Raw genomic sequence first — 15,283 nt, forward strand, 5'->3', positions numbered from 1 at the left:
CTTAAATAGAAAAGTCCTAAGTTTTCATTTCAAAAGAAACCTTTTATGGCCTTCACTAGTGGAGGTGGACTACATGAAGAACATATCTATTAAAATAACTCTACATGATTTGAAAAGGATAAAGTAGAACAAGAACTTGCTCCTATATCCCCTGACAAGTATGGACCTAGATTCACCATCATGTAGAAAAAGGGACATGATAGATGTAGTGGCTTGTGACCTCAAAATCAAGGCATTGTTCAACCCATCATTGCATCAAGATAACCTCATAGCTTGGTACTTGGATTCAAACCATTTTTTTGGGGTCTTCCTAATACCAAGTCCTCCTCATCTAAGTATGTGAATGCTTAAATTGAGAACAAGGAATCTAAGAACACCCAACCCAAACCCACCCAATCTGTATCCAACATTGATGATCCTGATACCTCCCTTGGTCTTGATCATTCTTTTTCTGACCCCACTAGCCTACATATGGAAGATAAACATGTAAATCCACCTATCACTCAAACCAATTCTTCAACTTGGATCAAAATATTCTAGGGCCCAAGCCCTCCTACTTTTGAACATGATCCTAATGATCTCACTAAAGTAGATATCCATATATGCCTTTGACCAAAGCTTATTCAACACCAATGATGGAATTTCCACAATTTTCTTTGAACTTATTGATTGGGACCAATAAGTACCACCAACATTTGACCAGTTTGAAAATGATGATGCCATCATAGAATTCTTTGAGCTCCATGAAGATTTACCACAAGGTGATCACAAGTCTATATTTTCCATTGATCTAAACATCATGGCATAATCTAGGGAGTCAAATCCATCTTCCAGTCGTAAAATTGAGAAAATAACAAAAAAAGACAAAATTAGGTCTCTTGGTGAAAACTTAAAGGTACCATTAGACCATGAAAAAGTAAAAATAAAGGATGTATCTGAGGGTGAAAACCTCTCTGAGGTGCTCAAGTATAGAAGATTGGACACACCCCCATTAAAGGAAAGATCAATGTTACTTGTGGAAATGATAAAAGATATTAATCTAGGAACTCCTAACAACCCCAAGGTCATACACTTTGTAGCCTCATTATCACCAAAGGAAAAAGATGAATTTGTTAGATTCTTTCTAGAGAGGTAGGTCAACATTACATGGTATTATGCAGATATGCCCAGATTAGATCCTGAACTAGTCCTTCATCACTTATCATTAAAGCTAAGAGTGAAACCAGTAAAGAAAAAGTTGAGAAAAATGCATCCTCAAGTTGCCCTCCTTGTCAAAGCTGAATTGAAGAAATTATTGGATGCCAGCTTCATAAGACCCATTGATTATGCTGAGTTGATATCTAATTTAATACTAGTATGAAAAAACTCTAGGGGCATTCAGATATGCACTGACTTCTATGATCTTAACAAGGCATGTCCCAAGGATGATTTTCCTTTACCAAATATAGATATCATTGTAGACATGACAGTTGGGTATGAGAGGTTATCACTGATAGATTGTTTTTTTAGCTACAATAAGATAAGAATAGCCCCTAAAGATGAACACAAAATAACTTTTACATGGCCTTGGGGAACATAGTGCTAGAATGTTATTCCATTTGGTCTTAAAAATGCTAGAGCAACATATCAAAGAGCAATGACTACCATCTTCCATGATTTCAAGAAAATCCTAATGGAAGACTATGTTGATGACTTACTTTTTAAATCTTATACAAGAAAAGAACATTTGGGTATCCTAGATCAGATATTCAACAAAATGGAAAGCTATAAGCTCCTTCTAAATCCAAAAAAGTGTGTATTTAGGTTTGTTTCTAGAAACCTCCTAGGATACATTGTTTCTCAATGAGGCTTTGAAGCGAATCCTAAGAAAGTAAAAGCAATAATTGACATGCCTCCCCCAACAAATCTTAAAACCTTAAGAGGACTACAAGGAAGATTATAGGCTATCCAAAAATTAATTGCACAACTGACACATAAATGTCACTCCTTTCAACACCTCTTACATAAGGGAGTATCCTTTCAATGGAACAAGTAGTGCAAAGAATCTTTCCAATAGCTCAAGGATTATCTTCTACATCCACTAATTTTAATGGCCTCTATTCTAGGCAAGCCATTCATTCTATACATATCTTCTATAGATATAGTGTTAGGGGCTCTCTTAGCACAAAATGATGAATAAGGAAGAGAGAGAGCCATGCATTACATCAATAAAAAACTTGTGGGCTATGAAATAAATTATTCACTCATAGAATGAGCTTTCCCTACTATTGTATTTGTAGCCCAAAAGCTGAGACATTACATGCTCCATCAGAAAATAATGCTCACCTCTAAGATTGACCCACTGAAGTATCTCCTAAGCAGGGCTGCTCTCATAGGATGCTTAGCCAAATGGGTCATGATCCTTAGCAAATTTGACATAGAATATGTAGAAAAAAAGGCAATCAAAGGGAAAGTGATAGAAAATTAGTTAGAAAAAGCACCTATGGCAAATGATCATCCCATGTTGATTGAATTTCCAAATGAAGCCATATTTAACATGGATATAGCTAATGAATGGAAGATTTACTTTTATGGATCACATACACAAAATGGTTTAGGAGATGGAATTATGTGTAATAACCCCAATAGGTTATAACTTCTTCAAACACCAAAAATCTTTATACTTCAGTTGTTTAACATTTTGTCAAACAATTTGCAAGCAAGCTCTGATACCACTGTAATGACCCTCCTCAAATCTACTCTCAAAAATTGCTGATGAAAGCTCAAGGAATTTCATCAAACAATTCACATGCAAGGGACGTATGACTGATATAGTATTTTAGCTAACTTTAAATGACTTTTTCTTCAATTTTCATTAATGAGAATCTTGTGCTAGAAGACTACAATGGACTACATAATGACCTAACATGAGTGTGCTACTAATTTTGACAATATTTAGTACATATATATGATCTAAGCATGAGAAATGAACACCTATAACCAACTGGCATTTTTACAAATAGTTGGTATGCAAACTAACTAGCTGATAAATAATGATATTAAATTGCTTAAATGACACCAACAACTATTATCTTCTTAATTGCAATGAAAAATACAATGCTCATGAAATATGGCCAAGACTTTGGCATTTACATGGATTACAAAATGATAATGTTGGTATAATGCACACTTACAGCTGAAACTTATAACACCTTAAAAAGAAATACTAACAAAAGAACCTAGTTGTAGATGGCTGTAATAATTTCCTTTAATGCTGCCCCTTTTGCTTTGCTTTTTTTTTTGGACTTCTTTTTCGGTTCTGCTTTTTTGGACCACTTTTTTGGTTCCACTTTTTCGGTTCCACTTTTTTGGACTACTTTTTTGTATCTACTTTTTTGGATTGCTACTATGTTGAATCTTAAGACCATATCTTTCAATGGAGTCAAGATTTCCAGCTTGAAGGGATTTCGTCCTTCAAACTATTGAGACATAATCTATAGAAAATTCTTCAATTTATTTGATATTTCAAAGCATGCCTAAAAGAAGCTCTTCCATTTCTTTTATAGTGTTCTCACAAGGGCTCCATCCTTCATTTTCTCAATGTGGGATAAAACATCACTCCCTTTTATGAAACTTATGTCTCCAATGTGTTATAAAATAAAAAGGACTCTTTTAATTCAAATATTTCCCACAAACTATAGTTTATGCATTAATAAAGTTAAATATTTAAATTTAACTTTATAAAATAGCTTTATTAATGCATAACAAATCTTATCAATGATAAACAAGTCTTCTTGCTAATTGTAAACAATTACCATCGACATACCGCTACCACTGGATGTTCGACCATATCCAAGATGACTTACTATAAATAGTAAGTATGCCCAAAGTTGCCTCAAACCCCCTCAGAAAGACCTGAAACTAAAACTATCTAGGCCAAATGGCCTCTAAGTCCCTTTAATGTCCTAGTTAGCCTATGAGACCATGGGGAAATAGGCTAATGATAACATCATGCTATGAATGCTAAAAAGGGGACATTACATTATGTTTATCACTCCCCAAGGAGAGATAATCCCTGAGTCATATAGGATAGCATTCCATTGTACCAACAACATAGTAGAATATGAGGCACTGATCAAAGGACTCAAGATAGCTATCTAATGGAACATTCAACATTTACAAGTTTTTGGTGACTCCCAGTTGGTCATCCACCAAGTCAATAATGACTATGAAACCAAAGATGATAAGTAAATGCCATACAAGTAGATGGAAGACTTCCTCATGTCTAAATTTGTAACTATGTCTTTTCATCAGCTACAAAGAATACACAAAAATCAAGCTAATGCTATGGCTACCATTGCCTCTATGATTGATATGCCTCAAAATGTGGAACACTCTAAATTCCTTGTGGAGCAACTTTTGATTCTAGCATTTGAGCTCCCTGAATTTGAGTTTGTGTGTGAACTTGTTGGTCCCAATTCTCATTAGTATCAAGACATTTATGATTACCTACATGCCCATATCCTACCACCCAACTTACCCAAAAATGACCATCAAGCCTTTATCCATCAAGCTGCTAGATATGTCATCATTGGTGACACCCTTTATAAGAGATCCTTTGACCAAACGCTTCTCAGATGCCTTGACTTGCAAGAAGCTAAAACTTCCTTACATGAGGTTCATGAAGGTATATGTGGAAGTCATTTAAATCATTTGAGTCTAGCTAAGAAGCTTGTTAGAGTTGGATACTATTGGCCAACCATGGGGAAAGTTACCCATGATTTTTCCAAATCATGTCATAAGTTTCAGAAACATAGCAATCTGGTCGATGCACCAACACAAGAATTGTAGCCAGTCATATCACCATGCCCTTTTCATAATGGGAATTTGATCTTATTAGAGCTATTTCTCCTCCATCCTCTGATGGTCATAAGTTCATTATCATAGCAATAGAATATTTTACCAAGTGGGTTGAAGCTATCCCTTTGACCTTCACCACTGGCAAGTAGATTTCAAGGTTTATTCTAAACTACATCATATGTCAGTATTGAGTATCCTTGGCTATTATCACTGACCATGGTAGTTCATTTCAAAAAAAAGATGTAGACAAGATCTATGAGAAGTACAACATATACCATGGATATTCTAGTATTTACCATCCATAGGGCAATGGCCAAGTAGAAGCATCGAATAAGACCATTGTTAAGATTCTCCAAAAGACTATCAATGATTATGGTCGAGACTAGCATCTACAACTAAATCTAGGTCTTTGGGCCTATTGATCAAGTGTACATGCTCCTACTAGGGTAACACCATACTCTTTTGTCTATGGGATTGAGGCCATAATATCCATTGAAGTTAAAATTCCACCATTGAGATTGTCCCTACAAGATGTTGTTGATGATGAAAACTATCGCATATCTAGACTCCATGAACTAGAAATGCTTGATGAATGGAGAAGAGATGCCTTGAAACATTTACAAGCTTAACAAAACTAACTCCAATGGTGCTATAACAAGAAATTTTGAGGTCATAATTTTGAGATCAGTGATTTGGTCCTGAAGATGAACTACAAGACTTAGCATCATAGAGAAAAACAAGGAAAATTTGAACCCAACTGGAAAGGACCTTACTGCATCATTTGGGTTTGGAGTATATCAACTTGTGACTCTAGAGGATGAAACACTACCCATGTCCATCAACAACATGCATCTTCACAAGTACTACACTTGATTCTATCTAAAAGTCATAAAAAATATCAAAAACATTGAAAAAGTCCTAAAAAATATAAACAAAAATAGCAAAATGTCATGAAAAAAGAAAAGAAAAAAGTGAAAAAAGTCATTAAAAAAATGGATGCCTTGATGAAAACCTAGAAAATAGGCATCTTGGCACTAAAATTTGATTCAAGAGAAAAATTTCATCCAAAAGTGAAAACCTAGCAAATAGGTGCTTTGGGCAAGTACCATGGTGAAAACCTAGCAAATAGGTGCCCTGTGTAATCAATTGTTACTCCTCCATCTATTAGGATTCCATCTAGTTTTCCCCACCTTTTCATTCCCTATTCATATCCTTCATATTGCAAGACATCCCTAGTCCCTTATCATGTCTCACGAATTGGTTAATGTCCATTGTTATCTTGCTGCAACATCACCAGTCTATACATACTACATCATTGGCCTTTGCACATAGTCTATGTCTTGTCTAGGGGAACATCACCCACATAGTGCATGAGTTTGAGCTTGAACTAGGGGTATGTCCTTAAGAACTTCTTACCCATTAGAATTTTCACATATCATATTGGAGCTAACACTTCTAAAAACCATAAAATATCTTGAAAAGCTCCTAAAAATTCAAATACATTCTTGAAAAAAATCCCAAAAATCATAAAACATCCTGAAATAATCACTACAAATCACAAAATGTCCTAAAATAAATACTAAAAATCATAAAATGTCCTGAAGAAACTAGTCATGCAAAAATATCAAATATCCTCAAAAATCCTAAAAATCACAAAACCCATGAAAACTTTGTAATAAACCTTTTACATAACCATCCCTTTTGCATAAACACCTACACTTTTGCAAATTGAAATTCAAGGCACTACACTTCCATGATAATCACACTATCTATTCAATATGAACTGATGGTCAATCCAACATGTCACTACAAACCTATCAACTGAATCAACAACCAAAACTATCACATGATCAACCTATCAAGCACTATACGAAGACCTTAAAACACTAAAAGAAAGTAATAATGGACAAGAATAGCTGTTGGCTCATGCTATCTAGTGAGTGATTTTTTATTTTTTATTTTTTCCTTTGATCATGTTCCTATGCCACTTGATGATATAATTTGATCTATGAGAGTGGCCAGTATGGTTCATTGTAATATTTTCTTTTCTATCAGTTACAATATACCTTTGAGAGTCTGGGGCATGTATATATGCCTTAGGAAGGACAAGGTCATTTTTTTTTCTACATCATGCTTATTTATGCAAAAGGCTTGTATTTCTGCTCTGGCCCTTTATGCCATGATGCATTGCATTCAATTTTCCATATCAAAATAAAGCTCCATTTGACATATAGTGCACTTTACCAAAGCAAAAGTCTTCTCATCATACTAACAATTCCTCATCTCATCTCATCCATCTTTTTTAACTTTTTCATCCACTACATTGGTCTCATACTTTGATACATAAAAAAGCATTGTCATCTTGCATTCTTGCATATGTAAAAAGTCCAAAATGATCCAAAGCAATAAATCTTTGCATAAGCATGGTATGTATATTATCTTCACATTTCATTTGCATTCATTTTACATGCATTCATTCCATATCATTTTACATTTCATTTGTATTCATTTCATATCATTTTACATTTCATTCATTTCATATCATTTACATTTCATTAAGCATTCATTCATGAGAAAAACATATGGCAAACATAAAGATGTCATAACAGGTGATAAACCAATAGATGATGTCATCATATAAAAGCCCACATAAAAAAGCATAAATGCTTCCATATAAAACATATGCATAAACCATCTCAATTAGTCATGATAACATAGTTACATCTCATAAGTGTTTCAGAAAGTATTAGAGTATGTGATGATGGTTTACATTAATACTAATTACTGGTAGGCACGAAACATGAAAGAACATTCCCTAGCCTCACAGCCTTTATCTAGCCTTGAGGATGATCCCTCTACTCTCTGTGGTGGCATCATAGGCCCCATCACCCCTCCACTAACTTTTTGTCCTATGTGTTCAATGGGAGTGAGATCTCAATGCATGAAAACTCTCTACTCTCTATCCTAGTGGCATCACTCTCTCATACTAATCCCTCTAGTACTATGCTTCCATGTGTGCCCTACTCATCTTCATCATCATCACCTAGAAGTTTTCTTCTCTAAAGCTACTAATGAACTTCTAAAAATCTATACTACCATCTCTTCCCTACACATTGTGATGTCTCTCTTAGCCATAGCCCAATCTCTTTCTGCTATAACTGCATCCCTGTCTCCTATCACTATGTTCCTCTCTACTACAACTTGGTCTAACTGACTTTGTAGAGCTCTAATCACCTCCATCAACTCTAACTAGCTAGGCCCAACCCATATTGGTACTAGTGTCCTACCAATGTAGTCCATTGGATCCCCCTTCACATCCATCATAGGTACATCTACATTTACATCATCCTTATCACCTCCCTCACCACCACCATCCCCAGCCTCCCAATAGTCCTCCCCATCTTCTCCCCCATGACCAACTCCAACACCATCTCCACCCCCACTATCTCCACCCTCCTCATCGCCATCTCCCTCATCCTCTCCTTGAGCATCCTCCTCATCATCTCCCTCATCCTCTCCCTCAGTATCCTCATCATCAACCCCTACATCATCCTTAGTATCCTCATCTCCTCCCTCCTCATTATCACCCTCATCTCCTCCCTCCTCATCATCACCCTCCTCTCCTCCCTCCTCCTCTCCCTCATCTTCATCCTCCTCATCCTACTCTATTTGAGACCTTGCTCATGGTACTAGTACTACTAGATCTTTCAAAGGCCGTGGATGATACTGTGCAAACCATCTATCATATGCTACCATCATGCTTGCATGCACTACATTTGCTGCTACCCCCCATATCCTTAGTTGTAACTCCTCTAGCTATGCATATGCCACCTATGTCCAGATGGGTGCTCCCCACTCTCAAACCTCTACTCTAGATAGGGCGAATAATGCTAGACTAGTTGGTACATTATGTATCTCACCAAACTATCTTTGTACCTGCTCTGGTAGGTACATCTCTATCACCAAGTGCCCAATCACTATGTGCCCTATGAGATAGCACTCCTATCTATATTATGGTAGGTGAATATCACAATCATCCCATTTGAGGAAATCCTTGTAAGATCTCTAGATAAACTATGTCATAGTGTCTATCTGATGTTAGAAGTACCTCATGTACCCTAATGGTCCTGGTGCTAGTACACCTCTATAACTATATACATATGGCATGTCATCCACAACTCTCTTTCTATAAGAGGCCTAAATACTATAATGTTCTCATAATCCCAAATCTATAGTAATGTACCCCTAGTACTAAATGTTAAACCACCTCTATATGCCACTTGCTCTAGATATTAATACATCATCCCTAAAATGCATGGGCCCTAGGTAAACATAGTCCCCTCCATCACGATCCTCTCTAACTCTAGGCCCCATTTAATGAGAAATCCATGTCCCCATCTATCTAGTATCAATAGCCCACTAATCACCCATCAAATCACCACTATCATCTTCTCATGGCATGCCACTAATAGGTCCCATTCAATCTCATAATTGCAAATGCCTAGCTCTGCATCTCCACATCCAAACAATCAGTGTAAAGCTACTCATTCAACTACTGGGTCATACACTATTACCTCCCCATAAATCAGTATCCTTAAGATGTTCCATACATCCTTGAGGGTCACTTTAGACTCTCCTATTAGTAGATGGAATGAACTCGTCTCTCAATACCATCTCTTGGTCAATGTTGTCATTAGAGCTCTATTTCCCCCTCACCTCTTGAATGAAAGTAATATGATATAACTCTAGACTAGCGAAGATCCCCTACTCACCATCTATCATCTAGTAACACAACACAAGATTCTATGGCCTATGTCCCCTCATTTGTAATAAGGGCATCTCCTCTTGCATAATCATATAGCCTAGTCAACCTCCTATGGTTTTGCATCTAGTTTACCCTACTTTTGACCCAAGTTTGACATAGCTTGAATCTATTTTGACTAAGTTTGACCTTTTTCTATGAATTCTTTCTAGGGTTTTGAACATGTTTACTAAGTTTCAATTCATTTCGAGCTCATTTGCATTATTTTGACCCTATCCCTATCCATCTGTCACCCTTTTTCCTCCATTTGAGCTAACTTTGACTAGGTTTGACTTTTTTTTAACCATCCTAGCCTCAGCTAACCTACGTTTTCAACTCTTCTAAGGGTTTTGAACATGTGGTCCAAGTTTTGAGTCATTCTAAGTTTGGTTGCACCCTTTTGGGCCCTTTGCACTATTCTCTATTAGCATTTAGATGAGTTTGACCTCCATCTACCCTAATTTTGATCCAATTTTGACCACTTTGACCACCTTTGACTGCATCTTAAATTTTTTCTAACATCCCCCTAGGGTTATGGTAGTCTACCCCAAGTTTCAGGTCGATCTGGGATCATTTGGACCCCATTCACACCCTCAGAGCATCCTAGGGTGCACTTGGTCATACTAAGTGCACTCAATGTACACTTGGGCATGCCAAGCATGTCCACTATGTAGTTGGATGCATTGTGGGTGCAGTTGGGACATTTTGATGCCCTAAACTGGCCCCAAAACCCCTATTTGACTCCATTTGACCCTGACTGACTCCTAGGTGCCTAAAAAGAAGGAAATAGTAGGAAAAGCATGAAAAAACATGGAAAAGCATCAAAAAGAATAAAAAGTACAAATATGGCCTTGATGTACTCACCAAAGGTCCTGCATCTACCTGCCATCAGAAGGTACATACTTGTTCACCACGATGTTGCTCCCTAGGTAGTTGGTCCATTCTCCTTGCTCCAAAGCTCTTTTCTTCCAAAAGTGAAGATGAAAATGACTTTCAAAACCCTCTCCAATCCTTTTTATAGTGTGTTTCTACATAGATGGATGTGCAAGTGGCCTCTTTTGTGTTGGTTGTGATGCCCATTTGCACTCCAAAGCCCATAATTTTCATATTTTAGCTCTGATTTTTGATCTGTCAGTTGCTATGGATTTGTTTTCTCATTGTTAATGAGATTGACCTATCATATGCCTATGTTGATCAATTTCTTAAGGGGGCATTAATATATACCACCATTGCTAGGGCATTTTTTTATGACTTTTTCATTAGCATTCTTTGACACAATGTTCTAAATCACATTGTACGAAAGAGGGGAAAAATGTAAATGGTAAAAAATGGTTCGCATCTATGGTTTCATAATTTCTTCATATTGATTCATCCCATTTTCTCATTCCACTAACTCTGATCTTTTCATCAATTTGATCATATCTCATCATTCATATCCTTGTTTACATCAATTGCATGTCATTTTGGAACCATTTCAACATCATCAAAAATTATATCAAATCAGCTCAAAATCATATCAAATCAACTTGGGATTAGTCCTAATCAACCTAGAACATGTCAAACATCCAAAATCTACCATCATTTGTCTAATCTTAGGAATTTTTGTGGCTTTTAGTTCCTTGGAAACTTATCCATCTATCAAGTCTTATCAATCTAACCTTAGTACTGTCATGGCTCTTAGTGCTAGGTCAAACTAACATTAACGTCACTTGCTCTTTGACATTATTGAGTCTCTTAGTGTTAGATCAAGGCCTTATCAATAATTTAATAACATTTATAGTGTTTGTTAATATTATTATGATCAACCTTGTCAATCAATCTTGATCCTATAACATTTTATAATGTCAACATATCTTTAATTCATGTCATGTTTCCTTGGCATGTTATTAATTTCAATCAATCAATTTGACCATGGCCTTGGTATACCTATCATTAGCCTAGTTAGTCTACATCATCCTCACATTTTCATCAAAGGATATTGTCACACTTATTTAATCAAATTGGCCAATCATTTACTAATTTTCTTTATAGGATTAAATAACCCATAATTTTATCCGATGTCATTTTACTAACTATTCTTCCTAATTATTGTCCTTAATTAATTAATTTCATTAATTAATTGGTTCATCATTCACAAACCATGGAAATTCCCAATTTCCTAAGTCATATTTTCCAATATTAATTCCATTTTCACAAATTTCTATTTTGTGGAATAAAGGATTTTTAATTCAAATATTCCACAAAATATTGACATTATCATGACACATGGGTGTGACACCTCATGGATTCTCCTTTGATAGTTGACTAAGATATGTCATAATCCAATACATTCTTATTCTCTTATGTACATCCATATTTGGCTTCCATTTGTCATAGATTCTTGGCTTTAAGTGGGTTTGAGGTGTCATATGATGCATCATCGATTCTCTTCTCTCTTTCACCAAGTTTGACTTCCACGCATCATAAAATCCTACATTTTTCATCTTGTGTCATATGCATCATGGATTCTCCAAGGAATCTCTTCCCATGTTGCATATCCAAGGTGACAATTCCAATGCTCTTGTCCTCTATGTTGATTATAAAATGAGCACTCTTTCTCTCATTTTTGGTCCCTAGTTTTCTTATGCTTTCACTCTTACTATCAAACTTAAATCAAATCTTCAAGTATTCTCATAGCATCATCACCATCCTAGGCTTTTCCTTCATGATTGTGTGCACTATAGGCAATTTGGAGCTACAACACATGGAGAAGTTAGAAGGACATGGGAGCTACAAATGAAAGAGGGGGTTTCTAACCTTGTGTTGCTTCCTTTTTGTTTATTTGGCTTTCATGGTAGACTAGAGGGTATTAGCATATCTTTATTTATTTTGTGATTTGCTCATAGTATGTTAGACATTAGCCCATTTTTTTATCCTACAAATATAAATGAATTGTCCTTCCTTCCTCTTCCTCTGTCCTATCAACCAAAATTCTTCTCCTTCAAATCTTATAACTAGATCATAAAAATTGCATCCAATAATCCCTTTGATCTCTTACTCACATTCGATAAATAGTTTTCTCCTTCTCACACTTCACATTCAATATAATGATTACCACTTCCTTACAAACAAGAAAAAAAATTTCATTTATACTATATCTTCAAAATAATTCCTTGAGTAAGCCTTGAGGCTTTCATAATTAATTATAATAATATAATTAATTAATTTACAATTACAATAACAATTTCATCTTATAGTCTATACAACTTCCCACATGTGAGACACTAGGGCTTTTACATCTCCTGAAATCATCATCAGATTGTCGTATGTGCATCGATAGATTATATTTCTATTAGAAGATATAATACAAACATCAAAAACTCCTTCTTAGGTGCCCTACCTTTATAATGCTCTCTATAAATCATTTATATCTTTCATACATATTTGAATTATGTGTTGCACATTTAACACCATCATTAATACAGTGTAGAATATTTTCATGAATGTGCATTACCAGACAATTAAAACACTATCTGTAAAACTAATATCTTCATCTACTATTGTGCTATTCTTCATAGACTAATGACTATGTTTTCATCAATAAAAAAAAAGTCATGAATGCAACATGCCAATAACATACAATGCTTCAGATACTCTCAGAAGGAATACCATCATAATTCATGCTAACAATCTGTTGGAAATACAATAGGGAAAGTTGAATCAACACTTCAAACTTTCAACCTCTAAAACTATTCAACACACATCATCTCACAATCTATGCATATAAATTGAAACACAAAATTAAGCATATACATCCATAGCATGAAAGTAAAATATAGAACACATTTATGAAACAAGATATTTGGTTACCCATAAACCCTCTAAGGAGAAGGTAAAACTAGGGTGGGGATGAAACCCACAATTATTCACTACTATAGTAATAAAGTGTATCCAATAAAGGTTACAATGTTTGACCATGAAACATACCCTATGAAAGGTCTACCCTTTTAAAGGCTTACAATATTGTGAGGTCTTACCCTATTAAAGGATTTAAACACCCTGATAAAAGTGTTCCTAGTAAAAGGACTTTAACTTACAATGAAGTAAGCACCCTATTAAAGGATTTATAATAGCATTCTAAGACTAATCTATTAAGAGATTTCATTGATGTCTCAATAGTGATCCTTCACTTAGCACTTTGTTGCTTGATATTAGATCACCTCTATACTAATGTGTACTTGATCCTTTATGATTAGATATATCTCTACTATCCTTTAATTCCTTTCCTCTATTCTACTTTAACCAATTTTGTAATGTATGTCAATTCATAACACCTTAATCACCATGAATGCTCTATTTATGCATGAAAACTCTCTTCAATTCTCTTTAGCATTCATTAAGAATTTTAGGGTTTATCTTCCTTAAGAAGACCTGGGTGACTTAGGGTTAGGTATGAATCAATTATAGCAATTCACCCAAATTGCAACTTAAATCTTCCCTTTTTTTGATTGGATACATGTAATGCATAGGGATTCACAATCAAGATTCATCTTTATCAACAAAGATCATAAAATTATCCTTAAGTTGGCTAAAAAATGGTTTACATAGTAGTTTGTGCCAATACGAACAACTATGTCAAAAATATATTACTCAACATCTGAAGTCCCTAGTGTGCAACACTAACTATAGCTTCAATGCTATCACTCAACATCTAAATGACTTGACATACATATCTTGCTCAACACTAGAATCACTCAGCACATAATATCTTCTCAACATCTGAGTTACTCAGCACTTGAGTATCTCAACACTTACTGTTTAGTTGGCATGTCTTATCCTATATGTTATGCCCAACATATGTTACTTGTTTGCATGAGCTAAGTAAATAACTTATAATGACTTAAGTTTATATACACTCATTTGTCAACACCAATCTAAGATCAACTATATTTCCCTTTGACATGAGTGTCAAAAATACTTGATTATGCATAAATGATCTTATCCTTACGAGCATAACTTAGATATCTAATATCTATTCGACTTCCATAAAAAATTTCAAATATCAAAATTTTACAACACATTCCTTATCAATTATTCCTCAAAATTTTATAACTTCCCCTAAGTTGATTTTTCTATTCTATACTTAATATCTGAATCAAAATCTTTCTTCTACTGTCTAGATTTTCATAAGTTGAGCTAATACTCTATCTCTATCTCTATCTCTATCTCTATCTCCTTCATATTATTTCTCATTTCTTGTTCTCTTACTCTCCCTTTTCTCATAGTCCCCCTTTTTGATACTTATGTCAAAGGGTTATACAATAATAGTGTGTTTGTCTAGAAATGATTTGTAGATCTCTAGTATAATCTTTAGAGCTACATCTAATTATCACAAGCTACCTCCAATGACTTGTTTTGGATGGCCAACTTGGCAACAAGGTGTACTAAGCCTTCAAATGTAGAAAGATGAGGATCTTTGTTCATGAGATTTTTAGTGTAGGCTAGTTCCTTGTATAGTATCTCTGTGTGTGGAGTCAATGTAGACTGGATGCATAGTTTAGCCTTGATGTTTCTTTCATCTATGTGTAATGTTTCTATTTGACTTTGGGATTATAGGATGGTGCTGAAGTGTTTCTCGCTTTGGGCTGGAGACTATGGTAGAGT

This window comes from Cupressus sempervirens, chromosome 7 (genome assembly GCF_028749045.1).
Source record: "Cupressus sempervirens isolate cs-2001-9-10 chromosome 7, ASM2874904v1, whole genome shotgun sequence".
Lineage (NCBI taxonomy): Eukaryota > Viridiplantae > Streptophyta > Pinopsida > Cupressales > Cupressaceae > Cupressus > Cupressus sempervirens.